Genomic DNA, 26,070 nt, shown 5'->3' with positions numbered 1-26,070 from the left:
TCCCCTGTGTGTGTGGCCTTTTCAGGGTGGGGGTTTTACAGCTGAGCCAGTTTGGGTAAGGGGGGTGGTGTTCACCCCCTGAGCAGGGATTAGGCCACTGTTTCAGGTTGCCATGCAAGATGTAACCAAATGCATGTTTTCAATCCCCATCTTCATCAACTCTTATAAACGGGTGGGGCAGTGTTCTTTATCTCTTCCATGACTCAGCCCTGATAACGCCCTCCAGGGGAGATATCTTCTGCTAATGGGCCATTGAGTGTCACTGCAGGACTGATAAAATTCCATCCTCCCATTGTGGGATGCTCCGCCCAAGGGGAGGATCCAAGCATTCCTACCTGGATAAAGGCTGAGACTTGCTACACCAGGAGCAGTTTGCCTACTGGATTGCTAGAGGACAAGAGCTCCATAACCACCACTGGACCTCCAGAGGAAGACCAGACCCTTCTACAGGATCACTGCTTCGACAGAATCACCTTCATCACTCCCACAGGACTGCACCACAATTTACTGGGACTGCAGCCACCACCCTGAACAACAGGGTGTCAGGTTATATCCTGACTCGATCAGTTTAAGGCAGTGTTTCTGTATCATTGCCTTGATCCTTATTTTGTTACTGAATTGGAATTCTGGCTTAGACTCTTCCCCAGGTTTGCCTTTAAATCAGTACAAAGCTCATTGTGCTCATCCCTTGTTTTCCTCCCTTGTTTTAGGAATATCCCATTCCTAAAACTTGGCCAGATGGCGGAAGACACCTCAAGGAAGATGAGGATGCCCCAGGACACCCAGGCAGGTGAGGAGGAAGTCAGTGCCCCTTTACCCCTCTCTCCTGCTCCATCTCCCAGCCCAGAAAATCCCCTCGCTGCAGGACATCCCTGCTGCCAACGTCATCCTGCTGGGGATGCACTGTGGGGATCTCCTTCCCCTTCCCTCTTGCACGGAGGGAAATCCCATCCTGTCCTTGTCCTTCCTCTACCAGAGAAGGAGCTGAGGATCAAGATCAGGGACAACAAATCCCCACAGCACAACCTCATGGAAGAGGCCGGTTTGAGTGTCTCCATGGGAAAAGAATCCAATGGGGAGGAAAAGCCCTGGAGATCCTCCATGAGGAGGAGGGGCTCCAAACCCAACCAAGGGTTCTCTGAGGAGGAAAGACCCACCTTGAGCCAGGAAGGTGGACAGAGCTTCAGCCAGAACTCGGAGCTGGTAGTCCATGGGCAGCTTCATGATGGGCAGAAGCCCCACAAGTGCTTGCAGTGTGGGAAGAGCTTCAGGCAGGGCAGCACCCTGATCAGCCACCAGAGGATCCACACTGGGGAATGGCCCTATGAGTGTGGGGAATGTGGGAAGGGCTTCAGCTCCAGCTCTGCCCTTGTCATACACCAACGCATCCACACTGGGGAGAAGCCCTACGAGTGTCCCCAGTGTCAGAAGAGGTTTCAGAGCAGCTCCAGTCTCCTCCGGCATAAGCGGATTCACACGGATGAGAGGCCCTTGCGCTGCCCTGAGTGTGGGAAGGGCTTCAAGCACAACTCCAACCTCATCAGGCACCGGCGCATCCACACTGGGGAGAGGGAGAGGCCCTACGAGTGTCCCCAGTGTGAGAAGAGGTTTCAGACCAGCTCCAGTCTCCTCCAGCACCAGCAGATTCACACCGATGAGAGGCCCTTCCGATGCCCTGACTGTGGAAAGGGCTTCAAGTGCAACTTCACCCTCATCACCCACCGGCGCATCCACACTGGGGAGAGGCCCTACGAGTGTCCCCAGTGTGGGAAAAGCTTCACCCAGATCTCTGTCTTAACCAGACACCAACGGAGGCACCTGTAAGGGAAGCTCGGCCAATGCCCCAATGCAGGAGGACTTTTGTGCACTGCCCCAGCTTCATCCATAGTTGGAGGATCCATGTTGGGAAGAGCCCTGGTGATCCATTTTTCCTTCTGATCCATGCTAGGAAGACACCTGTCCCTTTTCCTGCCTCTGCCAATGACATGATGTGGGATGGAAGAACATGAGGGTCTGGCAATGACTGTGTCATTACATTCACTCCCACCTCAGGACATTGCCAGGGACAGGAAAGGGACTCTCTCTCTCTCTCTCTCTCTCTCTCTCTGTCCCTGAGGAGAAGAGTGTGCTTTCCAGGCAGGAGGAAATACGCGGCCATGCAGACCCAGTAAGTTGTGTTTTAGTTTTCCCTGTAAACAGTTTTATTTATACACTCTGTTATCAATATTGTTTCTGGTACATTCGTTCCTTATCTCATTGTTGTTCCCAATAAATTGTTCTTATCCCAGCCTGGGACCTTTGCCTTTAGCGCTTTCCAGGGGAGGCGGGAGGGCAGCGAGGACAGCGCGGTTTTAGCGGGGGCAGGAAATTGGGGAATCCCATTCCTGAGCCCCGGCCCATGGAAACCGAGCATCCCAGCTGGTGCCAGCCCTGGTGGCCATGGCAACAGCCTTGGGAGCGGGTCCCTGGCTGGGGCTGTGGGAACCTCTTCCCTCTGGTGCCCAGGGACAGGAGTGGAGGGAATGGCTGCAGCTGAGTCGGGGCAGGCTCAGGTTGGATGTCAGGAAAAGGTTTTTGCCCAGAGGCTGCTGGGGCCCTGCCCAGGCTCCCCAGGGAAGGGTCCCAGCTCCAGGGCTCTCTGAGCTGCAGCAGCGTTTGGACAAGCCTGCCAGGCCCAGGCTGGCATTGTTGGGGTGTCCTGTGCAGGGCCAGCAGTTGGACTGGAGGATCCTGATGAGTCCCTCCCAGCTCAGCCAATTCTGTGGTTCTGGGATCCCATGAGCCTGGGGATGGGGCTGCCAGTGGTTGCCATGGAAGCGGGCTCTGGCTGCAGGCCTGAGCTTGTGTCCATGGCAACTACCCCTGGCATGGGGTATCCATGGAGCTGCCAAGGGAATGACCATAGCAACAGGGGGCTGGTGATGGTTGCCTGCTAAGGATCAGGTTTCTCACAGGCCCTCAGAGGGGTTCCTTAGGGTCTTTCCAAGAGTCTCCAGGCTGTTCCAGAGCTGGAATGTCCCAGGCACAGACAGGGGCTCCATGGAGACCTCCCAGGGCTTTCTGGGGATGGTAAAGAGCCCTGTGGTCAGAGGCAGTCTCAGCCATTCCGTGGTGACATCCCAGGAGACCTTGGGCTGCAAAGGCACCGGTCTGTCACAGGCACTCATGGGGGGCTCCACAGTGAAATCCCAGGAGTCCCCAGGCTGGCAAAGAGCCAGAATGTCCCAGACACTCACAGGGTTCCTGTCATGGGCAGATATATTTATATAAATATGTATTCTCTATTATGTTAATGATTAGACAAAACTGCCTTAATCAGAAATATTTATGCCAGGATGTAAGAGATGTAAAATATATTATGCAGAGCACTAGGAAATTATTTCAAAGCAACTGTTTTAAGCAAAACCTGTAAGTAAGCAGAGATTGATGTCGCTCCCCCAGACCAATAACCATGGGCAATTCCCTTTGGCTCAACCTGGAGCAGTGACCTTGAGGGTGTCCCAACTGCTGGGCGGAATCCCCACACCCCTCAAGAAGGGAAATGTCAGGAGATGCTGCCATTAAAATTTGGGACAGGGCTTTTCTTGTCTGAGGTGCTGCCCTGTCAGTCAGATGTGCCCAGGCTGGGCCAGCTTAGCAGCTCTGCAGAAGCTCTCAGTGGTGTCACTTGGTTGCTCCTTTCTCTGGGGATTTTTCCAGCTCTGCCACAGCTTCAGCTCCCTCTGAGGATGTTGAACTTTGGGATGGAGGAGTCAGGCTGGTGTCAGCATTATTCACCCCCAAAGCAGTGTGACTCCCCTCCTTCATTTCCCACTGGGGGCTTTGCAAACAGGGCCTTGCTGGAGTTGTTGGAGCCCATTGCAGGCAGAGCCTCCTGCTCCAGCAGGAACTGCCTCTCCTGTGCCATGAGCAGGGCAGGTCCCGCTGCAGGAAAAGCCCCAGACCAGCCCCAGCACAGGGAAGGGCTCAGGCACAAGGGCAGAGTGCCGTGCTGGGAGCTGTGCCAGGGAGAGCCTGAGGCACCAAAGGCACCTTGGCAGCAGCAGCTGCTTGCAGGCCATGGCCAGAAGCCTCCCTTGGCAGCCCGGCCTGGTGGCCACCACTGCAGAGCTGCTGCCTCAGGGCTCATTCCTGGCTGGGCTCTGAAAAGCCACTTCTGCTCCAGGAGCCTGACTGGGAAGCCATTTGCCTCAGCACCTTGGGGACAAGATATTAATGACAAAACTCTTCATGGCAGCAGAGCCAAGGCAGGGGCAGAGGAAAGGACAGGCCCAGGGGACAGGGCTGCCATGGTGGTGGCTGTGAGGTCACTGCCCGAGCAGCAGCCTGGCTGCCCTCAGCAGACATTCTGGCCAGAAGCCTTGTGAGGGCACCCAGCACATCAGAGAACCCACACTACAGGAATTCTGTCACTGGGGATTAGAGGGTTTCAATGGGCAAGGCTACATAAATCTCCTGCTCTTGGACAATTCCAGGGATGGGGAATCCACTTCTCTGGAAAAACAGTTGCAGTTTCCTGCCACTTTATTAATTGTAAAATATTTCCTCCTTCTAACAAATGTTAATTTGTCCCCATTCAGTTTAAAGATACTGACCCGTTTTCTGTCACTGTAGGATTTAGGAGAAAATAACTTCGAATGCTATTTTTCCCTTTTCACAGACCTTGGAGAGGACTCAAAAATCTCCCAGAATGGGGTTTGGAGGCCTCATCACAAAACCAGCAGGGAGAGTCTGTGGCCTCTGTGGTCAGTGGTGTAGAGACTGAGGACTGAAAGGGAATACCCTGGGAGGGATGGATGGGTGGTTTCAGAGAGGCTGGAGCTTTTCTTCATAGTAGGAATAAGCCTGAAGAAGACCTAATAGCACCAAGTGCAGCTTGGGAGGTCCAGACTGAACACCAGGAGAAGGGAATTTCCCTGACAGGGCAGGGCTGTGGTGCAGCACGTCCCCAGCAGGAGCCTGGAGCAGCCCAAGGCTCTGTAAGGGCAGGCAGAGACAGGCAGGAGGCAGAGCTGTCAGCAAAGGCAGGGCCCAGCCAGGTGGGGCAGCCGGGGATGCTGACAGCTTGCAGGGACAGAGGCGCAGGTTTTCTTAACAGCAGAGACACCTTTCCCTTGCTTGTCCCCACCTGTCATCATTGCCTCCAGTGTTCTGCTCTACCTGGAACCTGGGGACACTTTCTCAGTCCTGTCCCTCAGATGGATCTATTTAAAGTATGAGAAACTTCAGTGTTTCACCCTCTTTTTGAGTCTCTGAGAAGGTTTTTTGAGTACACTGTGAGGGACTGAGTCTGATGCAAAGAGCAGCAAAGCCCCAGAGGCTAATTAAAGTCCCTGTGCTGTGTCTGTGCTGCTGAGCTGGGCCGGGCTCCTGGCCCAGAGGCAGCTCCTGGCAAGGGCAGCACTGCAGAAAGACAGCTCTGGCCAGGAGCAGCTCCTGTGCACAGCCCAGCAGGGCTGGGACGCTGCCAGGGCCCCTCAGGGACACCAGCAGGGCACAGACAGAGCTCACAGGGGCTCAGCACTGGCAGGGGCTGTGGCATGTCCCCGAGGGGGCTGTGTCACAGCAGCACCTCTGGGGCTGTGTCACAGAGGCACAGAGCAGCTGGGATGTCAGCAAGGGGCTGTGTGACAGCACAGAGTGGGCTGTGTGAGGTCACAGATTGGGCTGTGACATCACAGAGTTTGTTGTGTGAGGTCACTGAGCAGCTACAGCATCATAGAGGGGACTTTGTGACATCACAGAACAGGCTGTGACATCATGGCATGGCTGCATGACATCATAGAGCTGGCAGTGATGTCAAAGTATGTGCTGTGACCTTACAGAGTGTCAGTATGACATCACAGAGAGGGTTTTGTGACATCACTGAAGTGGGTTGTTACATCACAGAGCTGGCTGTGACATCATAGGGTAGGATGTGAGGCCATAGAGCAGCTCCTGACATCATAGAAGGTGGCTCTGTGACATCAGGGAGTGGGCTGTGACAACACTGGGTGGCTGTGTAACATCACAGAGCAGGCTGTGACATCACAGGAGAGATTGTGTAATCATAGAGTGACTTTCTGACATCACAGAGACTTCTGTGACATCACAGAGCAGCTGTATCACATCATAGCATGGTGTCTCAGAGTTGGCTCTGGGACATCACAGGGGCAGTGTGACATCACAGGGGTAGTGTGACATCACAGGGGCTGTGTGACATCAAAGGGATCTGTGTGACATCACAGTGGCAGTGTGACATCACAGGGGCGGTGTGACATCATGGGGGCTGTGTGACATCACAGGGGCAGTGTGACATCACAGGGGCAGTGTGACATCACGAGGTCTGTGTGACATCACAGGGGCACTGTGACATCACAGGGGCTGTGTGAGGTCCCTGGGGAGGTCACTCTGCCTCAGCCCCCCTCACAGTTCCCCCCAGAGCAGTCCAACCCTGCCCGTGCACAGCAGGGTCCCCTGTCCCCCCGGGTCCCCCCGGCCCCGCAGCCTCCCCCAGAGGATGTTCCACAAGATCGACCCCAGAGCCTGACACAGGGACGGGGGGCCGGGGCCCTGGGGGTGGCACAGTGGACAGGGACCCCCCGGCAGCGTCCCCGTGTCCCCCAGGGCCAGACTCTGGGCCAGGGCTCCTTCATCCTGCTACCAATGAGGCCTTGAGAGCGCTGAAAAGATCCCCAGCAAGGGAGCAGCAAAAACCAGACTGAATATTAAGGGACAGCAGCACAAAGTTCCTTGGCAAGAGTCACTCTGCTCCTGACTGGACACTTCAGGCATAACAAGGAAACAAAGCAGCAACAAAACCAAACAGAATCTAAACAATCAAACCAGAAATTTACTGAGAACTGGGGCTTTCATTCCTGAGGAAAAGAACTGTCCTTCTTATCTAGGTGCCCATGGCCAGAATTGGGATTTCACCTCCAGTATTCCCTATTGTGACAGAGTGGAGGAGTTTCTTGGCTCAAGAGATTTCATGTGTGGGGAGTGTTGCAGTGTGCTGCAATTTCCTGTTTTAAACTTCCCAGCCCCTTCCCAGGTGTGGCAATATCTCTCTTCCCTTTCCCCTTCTCCCTCACCCCCTGCTGGGCTGTCAATCAGTCTTAACATTCCAGCAAGGCCATCATGTGGTTGGTCAGGTTCAAAAGATGCCCCTGTGCCCAGAGGTCATTGGTCTGTCTCGGTGTCATCGTTCCCTGAGACCCTGCCCCTCTCACCTGGTTGGTGGCTTACCTGTCCCTTCCCTCCTCCCCCCCCCCGGAGCTTAAAAAGTCACTCAGGCCATGCGGTTGGGATTCTATTGGAGCTGTTACCTAAGATTCAGATGTCTGTGACCATGGAATAAACTCTTGATATTAACCCTCCAGCAGAATCTGTCTCCTTTTCCTCCTCACCTTAGCCTGAAGCCTTCTCACCTGAGGCAAACTGAGTTTCTACAAGCCGGGACTTGTTTCAGCGCTCAGCTGCACCATCCAGCCAGCCAAAAGTGTCTCTGAGGTGAAACACCACAGTTGCTGCCTTTGGCCCAGGAGCAGGGGTCAGACAAGCCCAGGCACAATCTACCTGGTAATATTGGATCTTATTCCAATAGGGGAGGAAGGGGCAGGTCCAGCCCTCCCCTGCCCTGGAACTCCAGCCCTGCCCTGCCCTGTAGCCCCAATCCCCCCAGAGCCTCTATCCCAGCCCAGCAGTGGCTGCCAGTCCCTGGCACAGCACAGGCAATGCTCCACAGTCACCTCTGCAGCCCTAGCCCAGCTCCTGAGGGACCAAATGAGCCACAGTCCTGCCTGGGGGAAGGGCCCAGGAAGACCAAGGGGTATTGAAGGCTGACCACAAGGCAAGCACTCATCTTGACCCTACCTCCTCTTGGAATTTCCATGTAAATGCTACTGGAATCCAGGAGTTGGTACCTCTGTGTATGCTCCTCTGTATCCTTTTTGCCTCTCTCTCTTTCTGTCCTTTTCTTCTATTTCGGTCCTTTTGCAAATTTGAGTAATGTAAAATTCAAATAGCTTAGAGTTTGTGAAGTTGAATGGGCCAAGTCAGTGCTTTAAGAAGTGTTCTGTGTTGATTGAATGTCATATTAAATCTTTTGCCAAAAATTCTCTGATTTTCTAAAGTTACCAGTAAAGACTGTCTTGTTGTTTTGACCTCCTGAGGATCTCTTGTTGGTATTTCTCCAGGAAGTCCAATTCAGAATACAGAAACAATTGTAATTCCTTTTAAATGTCTCCTTGACAGAGTTTTCTACTGGATGGAAGTCAGGGCTTGTCTGTCCTGCTTGGCACAGCCCAGGCAGGGCTTTCCCAGCCACATTCCACACTCCATTTCCCAGCTGGAGCCGCTGGTGCCTCTGAGTTGTGCTGCCCCAGCCCCAGGGACGGTCTCCTTGTCTGCCCATTCCCCCACGGTCTCTGGGCAGGGATGGCCTCAGTGGGGGCTGCTGACATCCTCAGCACCTTGGAGGCTGCTGCTGAATTTTCCTGCTCCAGAGGCTTGTTCAGCCTTCAGCTCTTCGGTGCAGGAATTCAGTGTCCCAGGGCTCATTAACATTCAGAACAGCTAAACAAGCTAAGCTTCTCGGAATAATTTGATTTAATTAATAATTTGTTCAAATCAAACGTGTGGTTAATTAGTCATTTAAGAAGCCATTTCAATGTGAATAGCCTGAATTAAAAAAAAAAAAAAACAAAAAAACAGCAAGAAAATATTTTTTTAGGTCCTGTAATTTTTTTTTTTTACCAGTAATTCCTTGAAATGTTCAATCTCCAATTGACATTGAATCCAAGTACCTCCTCATGCAGTTATACTGGGTATGAAAATCAAGACCTTTCATGGCTGACAATCAATCAGACTCTGTTCCTACCCCCACCCCTGTCACAGACATTTCTTCACAGAAATCCTTTCTTTCGGATTTCTGCGTCTTCTGGAGGGCAAAGGCCTCAGAAGACAAGGTAAACAATTATTATCAGCTGCTGTGGAATGTAACAGGGGCACCTTGATTGGCTCATGCTTCTTGTTTATAATTAAGGGCCAATCACAAAGTGCAAGGCCGGGGACTGAGTCCTTGGGCCACAACTTTGTTATAGATTTTTTTCTATCAATTCCTAGCCTAGCCTAGCAGCTCTGCAAACCTCTCTCGTTATTCTTTTCAGTATAGTAATAATGTATTATATATGATATCTCAATAAATCAGCCTTCTGATCAAGAAACAAGATTCACCGTCTCTCTCTCTCACCAGCAGCGACCCACTCAGGCGCAGTAATACACCCCACCATTTTCCCCACCCAAGGCTGGCACTCAGAGCAGCCTTGTGCAAATCTGAGCTCCCTCCAGCCCGCACTGGACCTAGCCAACAGACCACAGTTGAACAGGATATAACTTAATAAAAATTACACCATTAAAATAACAATCACACAATTACAAACTCTTCCCTGAGCTATGTGCAATGTCCCAGCAGTGTCTGATGAGTCCACTGTTCACAACTGATTTGCATACTAAAATTAATTTTTGACTAATGTGGTTCTGTGATAGATATAAACACAATTAAGTTCTTGTATCAGGACTCTTGTCCTGAACTGAGGACAGAACAGCTCAAACAATTCCTGATTTGCAAATCTATCAGTGGTGGATGGAGAAGGGAGTCAGGCTGCTCTTGGTGTTGAAGAAATGCTGAAAGCAGCCTGACTCATTTCATCTGCTCATGCCCTGGCTGATCTCCCCTCTTTCCCCTTCCACCCATCGGCTTTTGTCTCCCCCCAGTCCCCGGTGAAGAGCCTGGCTCTGTGTTCTCCATCCCCTCCTTGCTGGCACTGCCAGGCTGGCATGAGGAGCCCCTCAGCCTTCCCTGCTCCAGGCTGGACAAGCCCAGCTCCCTCAGCCTCTGCTCACAGCCCAAGGGCTCCAGCCCCACCTTGGAGGCCCTTCCCAGACCCTGCTCCAGCTGCCAGACATCTTTCCTGCCCTGGGGAACCCAACCCAGGACACAGTGACCTGGATAATCCCCGTCCTTGATGTCCTGGTCACACCGCCCTGGCCCCTTGTCCCCTGTCAAGCTCTGGGGTGGATCCTGTGGAACATACTTTGGTGGAGGCTGTGGCTCCAGGCGGACCAGGGGGATCCCGGGGGACAGGGACCCTGCTGGGCATGAACAGCATTGGACTTGTTGGGAGAAACTGTGAGGGGGAGCTGGGGCAGAGTGACCAACCCAGTGGCCTGACACAGCCTGCTGGGATGTCACACAGCCCCTCTGGGATGTCACAGCCCATTCTCCAATGTCACACAACTGGTCTCTGATGTCCCACCAGAGTCTGTGATGCCATAGTCTGCACTGTGATGTCAGACCTCTGCCCTGTGATGTCACAGCTGGATCTCTGATGTCACAGAGGCAGACTATGATGCCATGGCTGCTTGATGACCTCACATAACCCACTCTGTGATGTCATAGCCCACTCTGTGACCAATTGGTACCAGATGATAAATTGCCTACACCAGGTGAGCTCACACCTGGAGCTTGTTCTCCACAACCCCAGGCCTGTGGAAACCACACAGTGCCCATTGTGTGAGAAGGGGAACTGGAAGTTCAGCAGCCTCAGTGTCCTGCCAGCTCAGCCAGGCCCATGGGAACATTGGGGTCCACGACCACCAGGGACCACCAGGGAGACCCCCAGGACAGGAGAATGCCCGGGTAAAGGGGAGGGGAAATATATTAATTATTTTGGGGAAATGATTATTATATGTATTTTTAGTCCAGGACAATCAATGAATATGTACGAAAAATACAGAATATAAACAGAAACTTTCCTGTACTCAGCATGCACAGCTTTGGGAGGAGCTCTTCCCCGTGCATCCAGCTGAATAAAGAATGCTGCTTCTTTATGCTACATTGGGGTTAAGGAATTTTCTGTTTTATTAAATTTTTGGTAACACTCCCACTGCCAAGGAAAGCTCTGTCTGCTGCTATTCACAAACATAGAAGGGCTGGTGGCAGATGTGGGGCTCAGAGGCTGCCTGGGGCCCAGTTACCATGAAATAATGAAGTGTTCAATGTTCTGTGAAAGAGGGAGGGGCAGTGTGGTAGCTAGGGAAGAGGCGCTGCGGAAGATTTCGCGATGTCACGGGAAGCTAGGACCTTCGGTTCCCCATAGATAAGACCCTCAGGTACTCGTAGATAAGAAATTAACATAGGAATGTGGTCCCACTAACAATAGGAATGTTGCCCCACTGAAGCCAGTAACTTTCCATCCCTTACCCAGTACTTTTCCATCCCCTACTAACCATAGGTAAGAAGGACAAACCCCTTTTTGACGTAGAGACCCCTAAGACTATAAGACCCCATGAGAAGAAGTAATAAAGGCCTTTTGACCGTCCACCACATTGGTGTCTGCGTATGTCATTGGCCCGAACGGCCCTAGAGAGAGGGCTGTCGAGCTGTACCTCAGAACCAGGTCGCCTGCCTTGGTCTAGAAGGCAACATTTGGTGCCGGAACCCGGGACAGCGGCTTGCGCCCGGGAAACGGGAACACTCCTGGAAAAAGGACAGCGGCTGTGGCAGCGGGACTGACCACAGCGGGGGGGGACGCCTCCCGGACCAGCTTGGACCATGGAATCCACAGCGAAGGTCGTAAGTCAGGCTCATGAGCAATGGGGAATTAAAGGTGAGCTCAGGAATTCTAATCTTGCTATTGCAAGGCTTCTAGAGCTGGACGATCGAACGTCCGGTAAATATATTATACTGGGAAGCGCGGGAGAAGTGCACTGCCGCCTCAGCAGAGGACTCAAAGTCCGCAGGCAGTGGTAAAAACCTGAAAGCGTGGGGGAAAGTAGAAGAGGCCCCACGCAAGACGTTAGAAGAACAGGAGACGCGGGAAGCAGCGCGTATACGTTTATTAGCTACACCAAAGCCGGGGGTGGGGGCCGCGACGCAAACCGCCTCTGAGAGCGATCAGATTGAAGGCGGGAATACGCGGGGGCCGGGCGCGTTCCACCCCTTCCCGAGCCCGAGCCCAGACCCCCCAGAGCCCCCAGGAGACCCCCCGGAACCCCCAGGGGACCCCCCGACCTTCCCGCGGAGCCCGCCGGGTCCTAGCCCCCCCGCGGAACCGTCCGAAAAAGCCGCGGTTTCTCTATCCGTCTCTTCCCCGCCGGCCGCCGGTCCGGCGCAAGAAGCAGAGCAGCGCGCGCGATGCTTCTGGCAGGGACTCGCGGAGGAGGCGCGGAACGAGGCCGGATTGTCGGACCCCGCTGGGATCGGTAAAAACTCGCCCCCGCCATGTGCGTTTAAAAATGGCGCCGAACCACATGGCGAGGGCGGAAGGGAGGAGGCGGGGGGCGGAAACGGAGTCAGCCTGCTTAACAACGCATGCGCGGGCGAGCGGGGAGACGGGGTGGCCCCCGTGGAGGCGCGTAAGACCAATCAGAGCGCTCTATTCAAATTAGGTCCTTGTAGGGTAAGGACCTCCCCCGGCAGGAGGCGGGGGGAGCCCAGGGGGAGGGAGCAGCACCACCCCCGAAGGGAGGAGCGAGGTCGAAGCCGCACAAAACGGCACGGAGCGCCGGAAGTGTACCGGCAGTCAGCTTCCGCCTCAGAGTCAAGTAACAGCTGCTCAGACAGCTCGGAAGAGCCGACCGAGCCCGGCTGGGACTCGGAAACCGAGAGAGCAGAATTAATGCGGTTTCGAGCGAAACCGAATAAAGCTTTAAACAATATCGAGAAACAATCGCAACACAAACTCAGCAATTGGGGAAAAATAAAAGCAGCCTGTGGGGACCGGGCACCGGCAGCCTCCATGCACACTTTCCCGGGGGGGGTTGCCGGAGCGCGGGGGAACCAACAAAGGGCATATACTCCGGTTAACCCAAAAGAAGCCAAAGCGATTTCAGAAATAGGGATCAACTCAGCTGTAGTACACACTCTTGAGGATGACCTTTCTAGCAATAACGATCTGCTCACTTTTGATATTATGCAAATAAGCCGCATGCTTTTTGACGGGTCGGGGCGGACTGTATTTAAGCAGGAATGGCAGGACGACCGCGTTAGCCCAGGCTTCGGGGAAGGGCAACAACTCAGCGAGCTGTCCCCAGCCGGCACAGCTTTCCCTGGCAGCACCCTCACTCCAAGCATCCCGGCCCCGGGGAAACGGGACGTCCTTTCCATGCTCGGATTTCGGATTACAAACCTATCCTGAGGGCCACTGCCGTGCACCCCCTGCTGCCAATCAAATTGACTTGGAAATCTTCAGACCCTGTATGGGTTGAGCAGTGGCCCCTGACAGAGCCTCGAATGGCAGCCTTGCTGGAACTGGTCGACCGCGAACTGCAAAAGGGTCACATAGAACCCTCCACCAGCCCATGGAACACCCCTGTATTCGTGATCCCCAAGAGGTCCGGACAAGGCTATCGTCTCATCCACGACCTGAGAGAGGTGAACAAGACGATCCGACCCCTGGGTCCAGTCCAGACACTGCTACCCGCAAATTCAGCCCTCCCCGAAGGGCAGCCGTGCGCAGTACTGGACATCAAGGACTGCTTCTTTTCAATACCCCTGCACCCTGAGGACAGAGAACGATTTGCCTTTTCCATGGCGTTTCGGAACGGCGAGCGGCCCAACCTTCGCTTCCAATGGAGAGTGCTTCCACAAGGCCTAGTCGACAGCCCGACCATACGCCAGATCACCGTGGACAAAGCACTGACGCCGGTCCGACACTCCAATCCCACCGCAACCATCATCCAGTACATGGACGACATCCTGGTTGCAGCACCATCAACAAGCCAAGTAGATGACCTGGTGACCACAATCACAGAGACCCTTCAGGCCAACGGCTTCGAGATCGCGAGCGCAAAGATCAAGAGAGGACCCTGCGTGACCTTCCTGGGAGTAGGAATCACAAGCTCCTACGTGACACCCCCTGAGATGAAGGTCAACCGAGACGTCAAGACGCTCCACGACGTGCAACGCCTGGTGGGATCGCTGCAGTGGCTTCGCAACATCGTCCTGATTCCTCCCGAAGTCATGGACCCTCTGTACGACCTCCTGAAAAGAAAGAACCCCTGGGAACCCAAGGAACTGACGCCGCAGGCAACGAGCTCCCTCGACCTCATCGAAAACCAGATGTCCACTGGCACACTTGCCAGGTGGAACCCAGCCATGCCACTGGACCTGTACGTCCACTTTACACCGAAGGGGGGAGTGGGAGCACTGGCCCAAGGACCTGCTGAAAAGGCCCGACCAATCCAATGGGTGGTCCTTGGAAGACCCGCTCGTGCATTTTCCCTGGGAATCGAATGCATCGCCAGTCTCATCATGAAAGGCAGGAGACTCGCCTTGAAACACCTAGGGACAGAGCCGACAAGCATCCACCTTCCGTTTCGCAAGCAGCCGACCTCGGAGTCAGCCACAATATCAGAGTACCTGGCCCTTGCTCTCTCCGGTTTCGGAGGAGAAATCTCCTACTCCTCCAAGCCACCCTGGACTAAGCTGCTGACCGTAGTCGACATGGACGTGCCACCGAAGGTCAAGGACAGACCGCAGCCAGGACCAACGGTCTTCACAGACGCTTCCTCCACGACTTCAACCGCAGCAGCAGTGTGGCAGGCAGGAGAGCAATGGCACTGCATCAAAGCGTGTGACCCCACACTGTCAGTGCAACAGCTGGAGGCAGCAGCAGTGGTTTTGGCGTGCGGACTCTTCCAAGACGAACACCTCAACATTGTAACGGACTCTATATTCGTGGCAAGGCTCTGCCTAGCCATGGCAGGACCAGGAGTGTCGACATCAGCAGCAGCCCTAATGCTGGAAGAAGCACTTTCCTCGCGACAGGGCACCGTGTCAGTCATCCACATCAACAGCCATGACCCAGTCAAAGGCTACTTCCAGACCGGCAACGATAAAGCGGACGCCGCAGCAAAAGGCGTTTGGACCCTGCAAAGAGCTCGTCAACTGCACGAGTCACTCCACATCGGAGTCAAAGCACTGGCGAAGAGATGCGGAATCCTGACGGCGGACGCGAAACATGTGGTAGCCACTTGCCCTTACTGCCAGAAGTCACCCCTTTGGACCTACGGAGTCAACCCAAGAGGTCTCAAACCCTCAGAAATCTGGCAGTCGGACTTCACCTTATGTCAACTGCTGAAGCCCCGAGCATGGCTTGCAGTGACAGTAGACACTTATAGCGGGACGATCATAGCCACACAGCACCCCAAAACCAATTCCAAAAACACAATTCAGCACTGGCTGACAGCCATGGCTTGGCTTGGTATCCCCAAGCAGATCAAAACGGACAATGGCTCCAATTTCATCTCTAAACAAGTACAGGAATTCGCTGCGAAATGGGACATCACGTTAGTGCAAGGCATCCCACACAACAGTACCGGGCAAGCCATAGTTGAGAGAGCAAACCAGACCCTGAAAACCAAGATAGAAGTATTGGCAAAAGCAGAGGGCTTTGCCAATGCCATTCCCCCAGGAGATCAGGCACGTATGCTGGCAACCGTTTTGCTGGCACTGAATCAATTCCCTAGGGGAGACGAAACAAACAGTCCCGTCCAAAAACACTGGGCCACTCGAGCGCTAGAAGAGGGCCCACAGGTGGTAATCAGAAACGAGCTAGGCGAGTGGGAACGGGGTTGGAGGCTGATGCTCACGGGGAGAGGGTACGCAGCTGTCAAAAAGGACGGCAAAATCAGGTGGTGTCCACTTAAGTCGATTAAACCGGACCTTCATAGCGAGCAGAATGAGACTGACGAGAATTGCGAGTCTTTGTTTACAGGACCTGCTCGTGGGACGTCCTCGTGACGCGTACATCCCGGTTCCAGACGAAAGTGACAGACCACCAAGCCGTCAGGCAGCACCCGAGAGACCCGCATGGGTGAGACCCGAGCACCAAGGGTGTTTCTGTGTGATTTTGCTGTTGGGGCTTGTCGCCAGAGGGCAAGCCAGCCCAGACCACTACCCCCATCAGCCCTTCAGGTGGGTCATGCGACACCTTGGTAGTGGCAAAGCACTCAGAGAAATCACCACACCGAACACTCCATCCTTCGTGCTCCGCATCACCGACCTGTTTCCAGGACAGCCAAGGGCAAACCCCTATTCCCTACACGCCAAACACTCGTACCTATCCTACTAGTGCCCAGCTTCAAACCCTGGGAAAAGCTACTGCAATCACCCAGGGTGGGGATATTGTGGGCACTGGGGCTGCGAAACCATAGTTACAGATGCCAGACCGTCGGGGCCTGGGTGGGATCCACAAGAGCCAGACAAATTCTTACAGTTCACCTGGGCACCCATCGGCTGCAAAATACCCTTCTTCTTTCGCGAAAACCCCCATCGAAACCAACTTAAAATCCCTAACTTTCGGGCATGCACTGATTACAACATGACGGTCTTGCAGCCAGATCACCCTAGCTGGGCCACAGGCAGAACGTGGACAGTGGTCCTTCAAGGGTCAAAAGAGAGGGTGAACGTGCAAATTATCAGCCTCCAGCCGTCAGCACCCCGAGCAGTCGGACCCAACAAAGCGATTAAAAGCGTGCCGAAAGGGAGAAACGTAACCTACCCCAAAACCTTACCCACAGGGGTCAGCAATGTCCCGACCGGTCAAGTGGAAACCTTTCAGATGAGCCGCTTAACCGAGTCAGATGCAGACCCAATCCTTTGTATGTTAGAGGCTACCTTTGTATCCCTGAACGAATCCAATCCTAACCTAACCGAATCCTGCTGGCTTTGTTACGATGTCAAACCCCCCTTTTACGAGGGAGTCGCTTTAGACACTCCCTTCAGTTATTCCACAGCCGACGCCCCTCACCAGTGCAGATGGGACACCCCTCGCAAAGGAATCACCCTGAGTCAAGTCACAGGCCGAGGCAGATGCTTTGGCAATTCAACCCTAGCTAAGCGGGGAGGTAACATCTGCACCAAAATTGGCAGGCTGAACAGGAAAAACAATAAGTGGGCAGTCCCATCCGCATCGGGGATGTGGGTTTGCCAGCAATCCGGAGTGAGTCCTTGTGTGTTCCTTCCCAAATTCAATGATTCTAACGACTTCTGTGTCCAAGTTCTGATTGTTCCTAGGGTCTTGTACCACTCAGACGAAGAGATGTACCATCTTCTTGAGGGACCCAGCTGGATCCACAAAAGAGAAATAATGACAGGTATAACTATCGCAATGCTGCTCAGCCTGGGAGCAGCAGGAACGGCCACGGGTGTCTCAGCCCTAGCGACACAGCACCAAGGACTGTCACAACTGCAGGCAACGATTGACGAGGACCTGCAGAGGATCGAGAAATCCATCTCCTATCTAGAGAAGTCGGTCTCCTCACTCTCCGAAGCGGTCTTGCAGAACAGGCGGGGCCTGGACCTCCTGTTCATGCAGCAAGGGGGCCTGTGTGCCGCCTTGAAAGAAGAGTGCTGTTTCTATGCAGACCACACGGGAGTCGTGAGAGACTCCATGGCAGAACTCCGGAACCGACTGGCCCAGAGGCAGAAAGACAGGGAGGCCCAACAGAGCTGGTACGAGTCCTGGTTCAATCAATCACCTTGGCTAACCACTCTGATTTCTGCCCTGATAGGTCCATTGGCGATGCTGTTTCTAACAGTCACCTTCGGACCATGCCTGCTGAACAAGCTGGTCTCATTCGTTCAGAGCCGCCTGGAACGGACCAACATCCTGTTCATAGGGTGACGACAACTGCTGTGAATTCAACCAGGGAATTCAACCAAAGAACACTGCCAGTCACAAGATTTTCAAAACTTGTCTGGCAAAAGCTTACTCAGGTTTCCCAAAATCCCTTTCCCTTGTCAAGTCACAACTTTATACCTCAATTCAGTATCTATGTACACGACTACCTCATTCATTTGTGAAAAGGGAGGGGGAGATGTGGTAGCTAGGGAAGAGGCGCTGCGGAAGATTTCGCGATGTCACGGGAAGCTAGGACCTTCGGTTCCCCATAGATAAGACCCTCAGGTACTCGTAGATAAGAAATTAACATAGGAATGTGGTCCCACTAACAATAGGAATGTTGCCCCACTGAAGCCAGTAACTTTCCATCCCTTACCCAGTACGTTTCCATCCCCTACTAACCATAGGTAAGAAGGACAAACCCCTTTTTGACGTAGAGACCCCTAAGACTATAAGACCCCATGAGAAGAAGTAATAAAGGCCTTTTGACCGTCCACCACATTGGTGTCTGCGTATGTCATTGGCCCGAATGGCCCTAGAGAGAGGGCTGTCGAGCTGTACCTCAGAACCAGGTCGCCTGCCTTGGTCTAGAAGGCAACAGGGCAGCAGCAAAACTTCTGCACTGGAAATAGGAAGGGCAGACTTTGGCCTGTTTAGGCTGCAGATTTGGGGAATACCTAATCAGGTACTGATTGCTTTAAGGGAAACAGCCCGTAAAAGCAAAGGGGTCCTGGAAGGACGGACACATTTCAAGAAAGTAATCACAAGGGGGAAGAAGCAGCCTGTCCCAGTGTGGCAGAAGATGAGCTAGTGAGGAAAATGACTGGCCTGGCTGCCCATGGAGCTTTTCTGGAGACTCAGGGGTGGAAAAAGGACCAGCAACTCAGGAAGTGTTTAAGCATGTTGCTGGGTCATACAGAAAGAAAAGCTGAGAGTTGAAAACTCTATTAAAACTTAACCTGGAGGGTTCTGCAAAAAGAATAAAAATGTTTTTATAAAAAAAAAACAGCAAAAAGGAGCAGTAGGAGAACCTCTACTCTTTATTGGTTGCAGTAGAGAATATAGTAACAAAAGATAAGGAAAAGGCTGAGCTACTTTACCCCTAGTTTGTTTCAATTTTCAATATTAGGAAAGGATATCCTCAGGACAAGTGTTCTCCTGAGCTGGTAGATGGGCACAGGGAGCAGAACAGCCCCTGGAATCCAGGAGGAAGCAGTGGGTGACCTGCTGAGCCACTCAGATGCTCACAGGTGAATGGGATCAGACAGGATCCATCCTAGGGCAATGAGGGAACTGTGGATGAGCTCCCCAGGCTGTGCTCCATCATTTACCATCAGTGCTGGCTCAGCAGGGAGCACCCAGAGGACTGGAGGTGCCAGTGTGAGCCCATCCCCAAGAAGGGCTGGAAGGAGGAGCTGGAAAACTCCAGGCCTGGCAGCCTGACCTGGGTGCCCAGGAAGGTTATGGAACAGATCACCTTGAGTGCGAGTGCCATCACAGGGCACCTCACAGGATGGCACTCACAGGGCACTCCCAGCTGATGGGAACAAACTTTCTGGCTGAGTGCAGAGGCCAGGACAAACCTGGGTGGTTTCCCTGCCATCCCCCAGCCCTTGCTGGCCCCAGGGGCTGATGGCATTTGTGCTCCCTCAGGTTCATGTCCCACAGCAACAACATGGGGGTGCTCCCGCCTGCTGTGTGCAATGCAAACAGGGGCTGCTGAGCCAGTGAAGCCGTGTCTGTGCCTGCAAGGACTGGGCACCTGTGTGAGCTGGGGGAGAGGCCAGGGCTGCAGAGGGGGGATGTTGTTGGCAGCTCCATGAGGACGCTCTGGGACGCTGCCCTGGGCTGTGCAGCACACTGGGGATGGATCAGCCCCTGCTCTGCTGCTCCTTCCCGTCTCCCCCAGGGCCCTTGCAGAGCACCAGCTGCTGCTGCCCTCAGCTCCATGGCAACCCTGGGACAAAGCGGTTCCAGGGCTGTTCCAGGTACAATTGCAGTGACACTCGTTTGTGCGACCAGGTGCCATGGCAATGGCCACAGAGACCTGTTCCTTGGTTTGGTGCCATGGCAACCAATGCCCGGAGCCGTTGTGATGGTTGGTGGCCATGAAAAGCTGCCCTGGGCCATTGCTCAGCGCTGGTGTCAGTGCCCAGAGCCAGAGGGGATCCCTTGCTGGGGGCTGTGCCATGGCCACCTGCCCTGTGCCGCGCTGGCCGCTCAGGCACCAGGAACCAGCAGCCACCGGCACTGCCAGGGCCAAAGGCCAGGTCAGCCAGACAGAAAGGGGCAGGGCTGGGCACTGTTTCCATGGCAACCGGCACTGGGGGGACACCTGGGTCACCTGGCCCGGCAGTTGCCATGGAAACCCCCGGCAGGGACTGAGGGCACAGCCCCTGGCACTGGGACACTGCTGGGCCGGGTGCTGAGCACAGGGCTGAGCACGCAGAGATGGTTTTGTTCTTGCTGAGCTGCAGCACAGCCAAGGCCTGTCCTGCCCCTCGTCCAGCCACGCTGGGGAGGGGCTGGGGCTGCGGGGGAGCTGGGCAGGGGACACAGCCAGGACAGGGGACCCCAACTGACCCCGGGCATAGCCCAGACCAGAGCACATCATGCTCAGGGTGTGAAGGGGGAAAACAAGGAGGAAGGGGGGAATTTTGGAGTGAGGGCTTTTGCCTTCCCAGGGAACACTTAGGCAAGAGGGGGCCTTGTGTCCCCAGTGGGCAGGGTCACTACCAAAGATACAGAAACCAACTGAAGGAATTGTAATTTATATCATGCACAGCTGCAAAGAATTACAAAAGGATAAGCTCAGCAATCCATCATAACTCATCATTACATTTTGATGACCAATCCCTTGGTGAAACACCAGAGGTGTTTGTGGCAGACAAAGATTCTGGCTGACTATCAATATACACCTTACAGACATCAGGAGTACTTTAGTGACACCGTTCTTCATTCTTTTTTCTCAATCTCATTTGAGTTAGGAACAAGAATTCTGTTGTCCATGGAGCTGGCACCTTTTCAATTCCAGAATAATGCCTCCAGGCTCTTTGCTGTTCAGGTTTACCATGCTGTCTGTGGCTAACAAGGCTTGGGGGGCCCTTTCCCCTCTGGCTGGAAGGGGCCAGGTCCCAGTCCCTGAGGGGCACCCAGGCTCCTGGATGGAATTCCTGTGCAAGTCCCTCAGTGTCACAGCAGCCTTCACATGGAGCCCTGTAGGTCAGAGCATTTCTCAAAGGTGCCTTTGGGGCAAACAGGGAGATTTGGTCTGGCAGGATGTGTAAAACAATATCCTGTCAAATCTCCTTGTTCTCACACAGAATCCCTGGCTGCAGGGACACATTCCCATTGTTCCTGCCCAGGTTTCAGGACTCAGAGTTGTCTTTCTTAGGAGCTGTTCCTTCAGCTGCCTCGGGAGGGCCATTTGGCCTCTGGACCCACACTCTGGCTCCATTATTAGGGCTGCTGGATCCAAACCCTTTATCTCCACAAATGGTGGTGACTGGAGGTGGATCTCCCTTTTTCAAAATCGTTCTTAAAATTGCAAGATCAGTAATTGTGCTACCCTGTCATGGGGTTGAATAATCCAATCCTGGTCACTATTGTTTACAGAATTACTGCAATTTCTCCTGGATATTCTGCATCAATTCCTCCTGCCATGACAGGAACACTATGCAAGGCCAAGCTCCAAGGGAGCAGTTACCAAAGCAAAGTGTCCTGGAGGAATCTGAATTCCTGTTTTGGTATTGATAGCTCTCATTTGCTTTGAATTTCTCCTCATTAATTCCAATGCATGAAGGCCCAGCCCTGCAGCCTCTGGGCTGGCCCTGCCAGGGGCCATCACAGCCAGGACAATTTCCCAGGCAGTCCAAGTCTCACTGCCCATGGCTGGATTTGCAAATTGGGGGCAGCCGTGCACAGCCAGGGGGCTCCATTTCCCCAGTGGGCCATTGTGAAGGGCATGGAGCACATCTGAGAGATGGGTTCTCCATGGGCAAAGGTTCCCATCTCCTCATTTTTACACTGCTCTTTTAAAAACCTGTTCAACCAGTCCTGCAGCTTGTGCATAGTCTGGTACATGAAAAACCCTGCACGCTTAACCACTGTATTTTTCACAGGAACAGACAAAGCACTCTGCATCACAGTATCAGCAAACCCTGTAAAAATAGCCAATTTCCTCCCTTCCTCCTTTTTCATTGTATACAATCTCACAAAGTTGGCCACTGACATTAAGGTCCTGGCCAATCCTGTTCTGTAGGGTATTTAGTGTTACATCCCTGAGCAGCCAAAGCTACCAAATTAGCATTGTCAGCACTACTTCACATTATGATAATTTTATATGTAGATAGTGATAGAGAAATACAGATATAGATAGATATGGACATATATAAAAGATAAATGTATATATTAAGGTCTTATTATCCTATAAATATATATGTAGTTATTTATTATATTAATATTTCACTTGCACAAATGCATCTGAGCTCAAGATTAGAACCTTCTTCTGTTGCTCCATGTGGGAGCATTCCAACAATCATTGTTCCTTCTGAAGGTGCTGTTTCCTATGTACTCACAACAAATTCATCTTTATCTGCCTAAACCCACAAGGTCTTTTCCTTTTCCATTTGCAATTTTTGGATGCATTTGAAGCCATCTAGGGGTTCAGCTTCTTTTACCCGACTGCCCCACTGCTCACACGGGGCTCTGACCTCAGCCCACTCCAGAGCCAGGGAACTCCAGGAAAGGGTTTCCCATCTGGGAATTTCTGATGGGACTGATTCCTCACATTTACATTGAACAAGTGACATTTTGTTGGGATCTGTCCAGACTGTGCCAGTTTTGTTTTACCAGTGGGCAAAGTCAGCACCAAAGACACAGACTCCAGCTGAAGGAATCAGTGTCATTTCCTGCAGTTCAGAGCAGCAAAGAATCACAAAAGGAGCAGCTCAGCAATGCACCCAACCATCCCCACCAAAGATTGCAGCAGTGATTAAGAAAGATCCAGCAGCATTTACCCTCAGCCTTTACCATCCCCCAGACCCACACAGCAGCTGGGGAAGCTGTCACAGCCAAGGGCTGCAGAGCCACTCCTGGGCACTGGGAATTCCTGCAGGTGCCTCCAGCCCCAGGAGAGGCTCCAACCCCGCTGGGAGAGGGCCCAGCTCTGACAGTGCTGAATGAAAAAACTGACAGCACTGCTAGTGTGGCAACATCTGCTTTCATCCTCCTCTTGGGTCCCTCCCAAAGCCTGGCCACGGCTCAAGGAGGAACCAAGGGAGCTGACTTTGATCCTTCAGGCTCCAGACAAGGCCAGATGTCAGATTTCATGGCCTTGTCTGGCTTCTAAATACACAAAGGTCAAGACATGTTTCACTAGTGAGTGGCTACATCTATCACAGGGCTAATGACCATGCATATTTCTTCAGGGAGCAGATACAAAGATAACCTTTGCTTGGAAGGTTCATCCAGAGGCCACCTTTGGCTCAGGGCCTGCTGTCCAGGCCTCACTCAGGGCTGGTGTCCAGGTGTGTGCACTTCAGGGATGTGGTTTAGTGCTGGGCTTGGCACTGCTGGGTGAGCGGCTACACTGGGTGAGCTCAGAGGGCTTTTCGAACAGAAAGGATTCGGTGATTCCATGACTCTATCCACTGCATTCTGCTGGGTCTATTTTAGCAGCATTACTTTGCTCCAAAAGTTCCCTCTTGCCCAGCTCCTCTGGCCTGAGGCTTCAGCTCCTTCAGCTCCTGGTGCTGAGCTGCTCATGCTGAACGAGACGACTCAGAGAGAAGAACACAGTCCATGCAATTCCTTTTGGGACATGGAGAGGGGAGGCTGTGCAAACAGGAGCATTGTTTGCTGTGGCCTCCTCTCTGCCCTTCACGCCTTTCAGCACTTCGAACCAGCCAAGAGTTTTCTCCACGAGTGCAATGGAGCAGCTGCTCCTGCTCCCAGGCCTGGCTCTCTCCAGTCTCTGCCCTTGCCTGGTTCTGTCCCTCTTGCTGTGCCCTCCGTTCCCCCAGGGCTCGCTGGCTGCTGCCCAGGACTGTGGCACTGGCACAGATCCAGTGCTCCAGAGCCTCCTTTCTGTGCCCTTGCAGCTGCCTGGGCACAGCAGCCTTTTCCATCTGGAAGCTCCCCATGGACAGGGAGTGCCCATCTCCGTTCCCTGCACAGCCTCCAGGAGCCCAGGGCTGCCATCTCCAGTCCCTGCTGGCACTGGGGGCTCCCAGGTGCCTCAGGCTGCTGTGACACCGCTGCACACGGGAGGCAAGAGGGGCAGGGGCTGTGCTCAAAGTCAGCTCCATGTGCTGCTGCTGCTGCTGCTGCTGCTGCTGTGGGGTCATTTGTGCAGTCCTGTCTGCCCAGAGTCAGGGATCAGATCCTGCCAGTGTCTTCCAGCCCTGGCTGCTCAGAGTTTGGGCCTTGGAGCCTCAGGTGGCCAAAGGCAGCTGCTGCTGATCCCTCTGTGTGCCCGAGTTCAGCAGTGCTGCTCCATCAGTCTGTGCCCAGCAACGGGGAAAAGCCTCAGCCCTGCAGGGCCAGGAGCTGCCAGGCTCTGCCTGAGCAGCTCAGCCAGCAGGAAGGGAGCTGCTCCATACGGGAACCAGGAGCAAAGGACATTCCTTCTGTAGGATATGTTTTCTATTGAAAGGAGAAAAAAAGGAAAAAGGAAAAAAATAGGTTAATTGTAAAAGATAAGAATAAAATCCAAGTTTTAGTGAAAAAACATTACATAATGTTAGTGAAAAAACCAAAACATAAACGCAAAGTTACATTCTTTGCATTAAGAAGTGAATGATCTTTTGAAAAAGAGAACTCAGTTATTTCCATTGTAAATGTGCTGATGGCATGGATCCATCTTACTGACCTCAGCAACCTCCTTAAAGATTCTGGGCTTTGTTTCCAACATTGGTATTTGAAATTGTGGTCAAAGCAAGAGGAAATTGCTTTGTGCCCTTCCAGCTCCAAGCAGGACTGGGAATGGAAACTCTGTCAAAGCCCAAATCCCTTAGAAGATGACCTTCCTTCTCGCCCTGCAAATGAGCTGCACATTCCTTTTGAAACCGTCAGGGATTTCAAAGAGAAACTAAGTCCCACCTACAGCTTTTTGCTCTGGTTTGGAAGTGCAGAAGGGCAAGTCTCCATCCATCAGCTCCAGACTGCACTGCCTCAGGAGAATGGCCCACTCGCCAGCTTTGGCCCACTCGTGGTACTTCTAGAGGAGGAAGAAAGTGCAATTGCACAATTCCAGCCAATCAAGAAGGAAGAACGGGACACACAAAACACCCTGTACAGATCCAGGCATTCAGCTGGGACTGTGGAGAGTTTGGGTCCTTGCCAATTGGATGTGTGTCCCCAGCCGCAATCTCTGGGCCTGCAGCAGGGTCTCACTCACCTGCCAAAGCAGAAAGCTCAGGTGCTGTGCTCGCAAGGGGCTCGTCTGATGCAGAGCTGTCAGAGCAATGTGAGGGCAGAGCCAGCCCAGCTGGACCCAGGGCTGAGCCCAGCAGAGCCCTGGCAGAGCCCAGAGCAGCCTCAGCACCTGCAGAGCCCGGCTGCAAGGAGAGAAAGCAGAAACCGCCCATCAGCTGAGGGCTCCTGTGCCCTTGTGCCCAGGCCTGTGGTGCCCAGGCCATGCCAGCTGTGCCCAGAGCTGTACCCAGAGCTGCCCATCCCTGCTGCCTTTGGCAGCAGAGCAGGAGGGCAGCACATGTGCCCAGCCTGCAGCCAGCCACGGCACATCCAGCCCTCAGCAGCTGCCCAGAGCAGGATGCTCCTGTGCTCGCTGCCAGCTCCCAAAAGTTCTGATCCCACCCTGTCAAGCACACAGGGACCCACCTCACGCCACCCTGAAGTAAAGCTGCTCCCAAACCATGTCCTCAGCATCCTCCAATGGCACGGCCCATCCACACCACAGCTGCTCCCAAGCACTTCCCCATCCACACTGGACCACCTAGAACGCTTCCTCTGGAAAAACAAACAACAGATTATTGAAAAGACATTAGACTGAAAAAGAGAAAACAAGAACAACAGTAAAAACTCTTATCTCTGTCAGGGCCTTGAAAAAGGCCCAACCCCTGCATGCCAGTGAAAAACCCAGCCATGAGTGAGGGAAGCCCACACTTTCTCTCTTCCCCCCTGCACTGCCCCCCAAAATCACGGTGATCCCAAAGCAAACAAGGGCAGTGGAGCAGCCCAAGCCCTTCCTTGCCTGCACAGCAAAGCAGCTGTGCTCAGGTTCTGGAGCCCCACCTCTGCTCCCACCATGGGGGTTTTGTTTGTGTCGGGCTGGCTGCCCCAGCCCCAGCCCCAGCCCGGGGAACAGTGGGTGCTGGGGGCTGTTGGCAGAACCAGGAGCCCACTCCCATTTCGTGCCCACCCCAGCCCATCCTCCCAG

Source organism: Melospiza melodia, chromosome 7, assembly GCF_035770615.1.
Source record: "Melospiza melodia melodia isolate bMelMel2 chromosome 7, bMelMel2.pri, whole genome shotgun sequence".
NCBI lineage: Eukaryota > Metazoa > Chordata > Aves > Passeriformes > Passerellidae > Melospiza > Melospiza melodia.
This window is presented reverse-complemented; position numbering follows the sequence as displayed.